We start from the raw sequence: 6,691 nt of genomic DNA, 5'->3' as shown, positions 1-6,691 counted from the left end.
GATTTTTCTAAATTTTTTTTTTTGTTTTGGGTATATTTGTTTAGTATGGGTATTTTTCACATATGTACATTAGGTTGGTCCAAGAGTGCATGTGAAAAAGTTAAGTCGGAATTTTTATGCTCTCGGGGGTGAGAGGATTGTTCTATACCGAAAAAATATGTCCGTATTTTTTATATTTTGGAATCAAAAAATATTTAGAGGTTGTTTAAAACGCTCAAAGTTTTCTGTGTTTTTCTTTTTTAACTTCCCTTTAAATTTTAGATTTTATTTTTAAAATAAAAAATTTTTTTTAGTAAATTTTTGTTTTTGATATATATTTTTTTCTTGTTTTAAACACTTTTTTTTGTAATGCCATCCAATTTTAAAAAATAGTGCCATTTACTTTTCCTTTATTTTAACTTTGTTTTTTTTTTCTTTTGTTTATTATGTGTGTTGAAATTTGTAGACCAGTGTAATAGGGTCTACAAATTTCAACTTTTTTTCTGCGAATAAGACGGGACCTGGTGTTTCTGAACGGATTTTTCGTGCTGAACACGAATCCGGGGTCAAAAATGTCCCATCACGTCACGTTTTCGAGAAAAAAGGGGTTGAAACCCCTAAAAACAGCGTTTTTGGCCATTTTCGAAAAATTATAGAGCTGAACCCTGACGTGGTACAAATTTTGCATATATCAGAAATTAAAGGCTAAACCGTGCCCTTTCGAATGAGCCCTATGCCGAATTGATCGCGTGCACCCTTAAAGCAGGGGGTGTATTTGTGTTTAGGGGTGCAGGAAAAATTGATCACAGAAAGAATTTAATCTTAAACGATCATAGAAAATTAATAATGCCAAGGTTTTAACTATATTAAAAGTCGCTGATTACGAATCTGCAGTTAGATTTTAAAAATTTAAGATGACGGGTCGAATATGGTGGATATAAAAATTGGACTCCTAGACACAAATACACCCCCTGATCTAAGGGTGCATGCGATTAATTCGGCATAGGGCTCATTCGAAAGGGCACGATTTAGCCTTTAATTTCTGACATATACAAAGTTTGTAGCACGTCAGGGTTCAGCTCTACAATTTTTCAAAAATGGCCAAAAACGCTGTTTTTAGGGGTTTCAACCCCTTTTTTCTCGAAAACGTGACGTGATGGGAAGTTTTGGACCCCAGATTCGTGTTCAGCACGAAAAATCCGTTCGGAAACACCAGGTCCCGTCTTATTCGCAAAACCCTTGTAGACCAGTGTTATTATTTAAAAAAATAATATATATAATTTGTTTATTTAATTTAATTAAAAAAAAATTTTTTGCTAAAATGTGAACAGCTAAACGTTAGCGGATCTTTCAATTAGTCTTTCGAAAGACAGTAAAGAGCTTTCAAGATAGTTTCCAGAATTGACAATTGTCTTACCAAGGACTTTTGCCTTTCAAAGTAGTCTTGTTCCAATACCACCATTTACTCATTAACTGTACTTTTAAAAAATTTTGAAGAAAAGTATCGATGCTACAAATGTATTGAAGAGAAGTGCTCGATACTTACTCATATCGACTTCATTCTAAAAATACTTATATCATGTGAAGAAAAACACACTTTATGCAGTGAAAAAGTGTTATGGTATTTATGTTGTAGCAATAACCAAGTAGGAGGAACTTAAGTATTTTGAAAGTCACTTAAATGAATGTTTTAAGTAAACGTATTTACCTATTACCGCAGGACTAAATAATAGTTAAGTTAGGTTAAAGTGGTTGCTCCAAGGCAAAGGGTATACTTGGAAAATTAAGAGAATGATACCGCTGATACCACGAAATTATGATAAGCCGGGTCAACCGAACTAACCTAATTAAAAAGTTTTATATTTTTATTTATAGAGAGGTTAGACATTGCTTTGCCAATTTCGAACGCTGATGACCGCCAGACTGCCCGAGTATTTGCTAAACATATGGAGGTCACACTCTTTAGTCCACCGCTTCTTTAATGGCAACTATTTCCGCTTGAAAGACACGGCACAAGTCCAAAAGCCTAAATATACTCTTAATGCAGAATACTCCTCCACCAACCCTGCCTCCAAATTTTTTTCCGTCCGTGAAAAAGTTTACCGCTCGCTTCTTGCAGTAATACCGCCTTTCCCAGTCCTGTATTGTGGACACCTAGGCAGAATAAGATCTACAGGGAGCCATTTCGGGGCGCAGTATTATATCTGTTCAGAAACGAAGTCGAAGAGTGTCTACATTTTGAGCCAACTAATCGCCCGGCTTCCCTGAGCCTAATAGCAGTTCCTGTTGCGACAATTATGCCTACAATATCCACAAGCGCAATATTCAGCATGACGTTAAGCGCCAGTGTAGGTGTAGTTCTTAATGTACCAAGGTCTTAATCTCTTAAAGTAAGCTTAGCTATGGTTTCATAGAGCCAATGAATTACACTAAGAAAAAGACGCCAAGAGATCAATAGCTCCCCTTTGCTGAATGCTAGGCTTCGTATACCGCTTACTATCCAGGATCAATCCTAGGTACTGGACCCTGTCTGCGAGCTGCAGATGGATACTCCCGATAGAGGGAAGGGCTACAACGGCTATCTAGTACTTCATGGTAAACTAGACCAGTTCCGTCTTGCTGGGAATTTCTGCAAGGCCGAAGTTTGCTGCCCACCTATATATCAGGTCAAAATAAATCGACCCTTAGCCAAAAGTGGCACACCATCTGCATAGGCGATTACCCGGCTGCCCACTTTTTTCAGTTCCTCTAGAAGGTCGTTTACAAAATAAGTCCAGAGGAGAGAGGAAATCACCTTCCGGAGTACCCCTGTTGACTCCATGCTGAGCGCAGATGCTCAAGGGGAGCACCGTGAGCAGCTTATGAATACATTGACTATTGACTCCGGAGCGACGTCATTGAAAGCCGTTTTATGTCGAGGGAGGAGTCTACTGCATAATATTTATGGGTAAAAATCAACCGACCTTCCCTTGCAACAAGCATATTGAGCTCTCTAGTCACGAGGAATCCCATTTCTTATGTGCAGACCTGTCAGTTGCTCCAGCCTTTTTAGCAAAAAACGAAGACAGACTGATAGGCCTAAAATCCTTAGGGTAAACATGAAAGCTCTTTCAGGACGAACGCAATCCTAATCAGTGCGTTGCACCCCTAGAGCATTTTGTAGCTGCGCAGGTATGATGCCATCGGTCTCTGGCGACTTGAAGGTTTTGAACGAATTTTACGCCCAAGCCATGTGACAATCATCGAAGAGGGACGTGCAACCCCCATGTATTTTCCCAATGGAGATTTATCCTGGGGAAGTACTTGTATATACCCACTTCTTGTACTTGTATATAACCCACTTCTATGGGTCCTATTAAATAATCGCCTGCTTGGCGACTTTAAGTCAGATAGCTCAGCCGTCCAACAGGGTGGTTTCCTTCCAACCTTCCAAAATCACTGGGTACGCGCTCTTAAGAGTCTTCCTGCATGGCGTGCTTAAGACTTCGATCAAACCTTCCAATGCTTCCAAAAATACCCAAAAATTTTGAGGAAATCTTTCATTCATTTTATTCATTTCATTTTATTGTCAATCTTTACATCGATATTTCTTAGAGTTCGATATTTTGTATCGATATATCTATCGAGATTTGAAATATTGCTCGAAGTTTTTGTAAATCTTATCAACATTGGCTTGTTTTTTTGACAAATTTATCGATATAAATATCAAAAATATTTGAACGATTTTATTATTATCGATAATAGTATCATTGTTGTTCGATACCATTACCAAAATTGATAGATTTATAGTCATTTCCTTAGGCCTTGAACTGTCTGGAAGTAGCAAGAATATATAATCTTCCACGCACTCATCACCACCAAATTTCAATATATTAGCATTAGCGGTTCTAGAGATAAAGCGTCTTTTCGAAGACAGTGCCCAGCTCAAAAAACTCGGCAAAGTCAGCATGCTAGTATAAAGATTAAAGCAAGCGCTTACGTATATTTGTGTCAGTCTCATTCCATATAAATTTCTTGGCATTTTATTTACTTCAATTGCTTCGTAATTGCACCATTGCCAGGAGCTGCACTTAATCATTATTACTTTTACCGTTTGTGCTCTATTTGATTTAAAAATGCTACTCGCATACTTACACTTACAATTGCAGGAGTTAAGCGTTAAAAGAGCAACAACAATGAAAAAAGCAATCAAACTAAACAAGCATTTACAACACAACAAATAAATAACTGCATCGCATGAGCAGCAACCACAAAGTCAAACGCCGTGGTATGACGTCAATTTAAATTGGCCAACAGGATTTGTCATAAAAGATCAAAGGCAATTAAGGCGCGCAACAATTGTTGCTGCTGTGCAACATTAGCAACACTTGCTGGGGTATCACAAGCATACTTCAAATGTTCAATTCATTGCTGCTGTGTTGCTACATTTTTGTAGAGGTCAATTGGTGGCGGCAGGAAGTCAGGCCATTTGATTTGAAATTACTTAAACTCGCTTGCTTCAATTTTATTGTAGTTGCCCCAATAAATAACGGCTGTTATTGTTCATTTCTTTCTCTGAAAAAATTTTCCGTTCATTGTTGTAGTTTTTTGGTTGATTTACAAATACATTTGTTGATGTATTGTTTACACCTTTCCTCGGCTTTTGCGCTGCACTGCAGGTGAAATATTTTGAAAATTACTTTGATTTTGTATTTTTTTTTCTGTTGTTGTTTGATATTGTAGCCAAATTTAAATGATATGTATACTTTCGAAAGCAAATGAATGTGAATTTTTTCAGCGAAATTGCATTTTCAATTGTGAAAGTATACGTTTTTAACAGTAAGTTTTCAGCTTGGTTCTCTTGTGAACAAGAAAATCTGAAAAATTTTTCAGAAAATATATTTGGTTTAGAATAAGAATCCCTCCAACTTAGTTAAATGTTAGTTGGTTATTTTAAATTTTTAACTTTTTTGCTTATAGCTATCCTAAACTAACTTAAATTTCCAAAATTTTGGCAGTCGATGACGTATCTTGGTTATTGCTTTTGTAAGGAAAACTTCGCCAAATATAAATTATTGCTTCCAGCTTACTTAGATATATTTCGGGCAGTGGCGGATTTAAGAAATAGAGCCCAGTCAGCAATCTCTTCCTGGGCCCAGTTTTGTTATACACACATATCGTAAATCGACAAATATTAACGGTATATCAAACAATTTTTATTGAATACAGAAAGGGTTTACTATGCAACTTTGAATTCGCGTCTTGAATTTTGTTCAGCAAATACTTATTTCAATTGCGGAATCCAAACTCATTGAGTTGGCCACAAAACCTTCAATATAAGGGATAGGGAAATTATTGAGTGCGTTTTCAGCTAAATAGTCACGACGCTTCTTTAAAGGTTCCACATGACTTGCGTCCCACATGGTTCGCGTTGATCGCACCGTGGCACCGTATACGTGGCTATAAATATCTGGACGTTGTGGCCTGCGATTTTAACCGTACGCACAAGAATCACTTCTGCCCACTCCCAGGTGAATGACAGTCGAAAGTTTTCCACTTCTGCGCGCGAAACCATCCTCTAGACTATAATTTACTCCAAGTTTATACTTACAAAAATCTTTTAACAACAAATAAGGCTGTTATAGACTTTTAGGAATTGGGCGTGGTACCGCCCACTTTATGACTACAAGGGTCTTTCTCGTTAACCACTTTATCGATTTCTACCAAAATTGTTTCAATTATATCATTAAGTCTAACTCAGAAGATTATCGAAAACGGTGGAAATCGATGAAAACACCCCTGCTTATCATGCAAAGATAGTTAAGAGAAAGTAGAAACGACGATATTTGATAACAGCGCTGGATATATAAAGCTCGGTCTCGTCCGAACTTATACGTCTTTACTTGTCTTTATTTTTTGAAGTGAAACTTCTTTAGCGACGGTTAGTTGGTTGGGAGTAACGAAACGGAAATGGTTGGGGCTGAAACAAGTACTTCTTGTGTGTATGCATATCATTATATAAATAGGCAATCATGTTTCCTTTACCCCCCTTTTACGGCTAAACTATACTTCTAAGGTATAAACAATTATATATCATTAGAAAGGTATTTTGATGCTGATGTGCAGGCAATTTTTAAAATTTCAAATCAGTTTAAAATATAGCGAAAAAATCAATTCAAAAGTCACACCAATACCAATGCCATACATGTACATGGTTGGGGCGGAAATGCCCCCTAAATGTATGCTTTAATATTGATAGCGAATTAAAGAAACGTGCTAAGCAGCAGTTTAGGAATAAGATGTATGTATGTATGTACATGAATAGATTAGACTCAAACAAGGAAGAAGGTAAAGTTGAGTATGGGGAAGAAGAAAGTGATAAATACAGAAATTAAAATAAAAGTAAAGAAACCTAGATATAAAGACAAAGAGGAAGGAAAATTTAAATACCTAACCTAATAACAATGGTTGGGGTGAATATGTAAATGAAGAAAAGAATGGACATATTTAGATCAGGATAAAGGAAAAGATAAAGATGAAGACCAAGACGACGAAGATGAAGATGAAGATGAAGATGAAGATGAAGATAAAGATAAAGATAAAGATGAATATGAAGATGAAGATGAAGATGAAGATGAAGACGAAACACACCACAACTTAACCCCCACACCGTAATTCACCACACTTCAACTCTCTCACCACACCTTAACTCACCACACCTCAACTCACCACA

This window comes from Rhagoletis pomonella, unplaced genomic scaffold (assembly GCF_013731165.1).
Source record: "Rhagoletis pomonella isolate Grant_MI unplaced genomic scaffold, Rhpom_1.0 Rhpom_scaffold_00001, whole genome shotgun sequence".
Taxonomy (NCBI): Eukaryota; Metazoa; Arthropoda; class Insecta; order Diptera; family Tephritidae; genus Rhagoletis; species Rhagoletis pomonella.
The sequence above is the reverse complement of the archived record's forward strand: the minus strand, read 5'-3'. Positions refer to the sequence as shown.